The sequence below is a fragment of the Mastomys coucha genome, unplaced genomic scaffold (genome assembly GCF_008632895.1).
Source record: "Mastomys coucha isolate ucsf_1 unplaced genomic scaffold, UCSF_Mcou_1 pScaffold6, whole genome shotgun sequence".
Taxonomy (NCBI): domain Eukaryota; kingdom Metazoa; phylum Chordata; class Mammalia; order Rodentia; family Muridae; genus Mastomys; species Mastomys coucha.
Window position 1 is genome coordinate 22,823,953 of NW_022196912.1, and position 2,608 is coordinate 22,826,560.

The following is a 2,608-nucleotide window of genomic DNA, read 5'->3' on the forward strand; positions in this document are numbered from 1 at the left end:
TCTCATTGTGTCCTGGATTTCCTGGATGTTTTGGGTTAGGAGCTTTTTGCATTTGCATTTTCTTTGACTGTTGTGTCAATGTTTTCTATGGTGTCTTCTGCACCTGAGATTCTCTCTTCTATCTCTTGTATTCTGTTGGTGATGCTTGCATCTGTAACTCCTGACCTCTTTCCTAGGTTTTCTATCTCCAGAGTTGTCTCCCTTTGCGATTTCTTTATTGTTTCTACTTCCATTTTTAGATTCTGGATAGTTTTGTTCAATTCCTTCACCTGTTTGGTTGTGCTTTCCTATAATTCTTTATAGGATTTTTGTGTTTCCTCTGTTTTCCTGTGTTCTCCTGTATTTCTTTAAGGGAGTTATTTATATCCTTCTTAAAGTCTTCTATCAGCATCATGAGAAGTGATTTTAAATCCAATCTTGCTTTTCCAGTGTGTTGGGGTATCCAGGAATTGCTGTGGTGAGAGAACTGGGTTCTGATGACAAGTAGCCTTGGTTTCTGTTGGTAAGGTTCTTGTGCTTGCCTTTTGCCATCTGGTTATCTCTGGAGTTACTTGGTCTTGCTGTCTCTGGTGTGAGCTTGTCCCTCTTGTGAGCCTGTAAGTCTGTGTCAGCACTCCTGGAAGACCAACTCTCTCCTGGCAGAACCTGTGCACGGAGGGCTTTAGAACAACTCCAGCTCCTGGGTGTAGATGGAGGCAGGAAGGACCCTGTTCCTGCTGCTCTGCCATTTCAGCGACCTCTGCACTCCTGGCTGGTCCTGCCTTTGACAGTCACCAGAGAGAAAATGGCGATCTCACCTATGAGTCCAGGGATCAGAGCACTCCCTGAAGATGAGTTCTCCCCTGGCAAGAACCGTGCACAGAGGGCTGTGGAACAGCCCCAGCTCCTGGGTACAGATGGAGGCAGGAAAGACCCTGTCCCCACTGCTCTGGGGCCTGTGCACTCCTGCTTGGTCCCACTTTAGACAATCACGGAAGAGAAAATGGAGACCCAGTCTTTACATAGAAGGAAGGATATGAATACAGGATTTGCGTGTGGTTTTTGGCTGCTCATCTTTATGCTCCCAGTGCATACCCGCACAGGATCTAGCTGTCTCAGATCCAGTGGCCACTTACCCAAAGTCCCACATGGTTGAGTGGCTTTATCCCCTGCCACTCCTGCATCCCGTTCTTTCCTGCCCCCACCTCCTGAAGATACCCATTCTTCCCTGCCTCCTACCCGAGAAACTCTAAGTGTCCCACCCTCTGCCCAGCCATTGACTACTGGCATCTTTATTGATAAATCAAAAACCAATTGGGGGCAAGGCCCTTCAGTATCTGGGCATGCAAAGTAGCATCAATCTCCAACATATAGGAAGCAAGAAGAAGATAAAAAGCTGGGTTTAGGAGTAATGCTTCCTAAAGTCCCAAACATTCAACTTGATGTAAAAGCAAGTTGTAATGATCACTCTTCACTGTCTCCTTGATCAGATTTGAAATCACCTGAGAGATACATCTCTAAGGGTGTTTCCACAGAGGTTTAACCAAGTGGGAAAGGTCTGTCCTGAGTATGGATGGTACTCCTCTTAGATATTTTTCTATTGTTGTAATAAGACACCATGACCAAGGCAACTCAGGAAAGTTTATTTGAGGCAAAGAACATGGTAGCAGGCTGGCAGGCTGGCAGGCATGACACTGAAGCAATAGCTGAGAGCTCTTACACCTTGAGACACAACCACAAAGCAGAGTGGAGGGAGCAGCGAGGGGACTGGAAATAGCATGGCTTTTGAAACTTCAAAGCCCAGTCCAGTGACACACCTCCTCTGACAAGGCCACGCCTCCCAATCCTTTTCAAACAGTTCCATCAACTGGAGACCAAGTATTCAAACATATGAGCCAATGGGGGCCATTCTCATTCAAACCACCACAGTACCAACCCATGGGCTGAGGCTCTAAACAGAATAAAAAAGGAGTAAACAAGCTGGACACCAGCATTATTCTGTCTGCTTCTTTGCCAGAAGATATAATGTGGCCAACTACCTCACTCTCCTGCCCCCATTCCTCCATCAAACCATGATCCAAATAAACCCTTCAGTTGCTTCTGGCACAGAAATGGAAGGAGTAGTATGGGATCCTGGTATTTGTTTGCCCACCCCCAGGAGCATCTCCTGTGTCTTGTAGGGTTACTGCTGCTGTTATAAAACACCATGAGGAAAGCAACTTGAGGAGGAAAGGATTTGCTTGGCTTATGTTTCCATATTACTGTTGATCACTGAAGGAAGTCAGGACAGGAACTCAAGCAGAGCAGGAACCTGGAGGCAGGAGTTGACGCAGAGGCCATGGTGGCGGCTTGATCCTGTGGCTTGCTCAATCTGCTTTCTTATAGAAACCAGGAACATCAGCTCGGGGATGCCACCACCTATGATGGGGTAGCCTGCCTCATCAATACTTATTAAGAAAATGTCCTACAGACTTGCCTACAGCCTGTCTTATGGAGGCATTTTCTTAATTGAGGTTCCCTCCTCTCACTTGACTTTATCTTGTCAAATTGATACAGTAAGCCAGAAAATCCTAGAAATGGAGTTTCTGTCTCACAGACAACCAGCCAAAGAATGGGATGACCCCAGCTC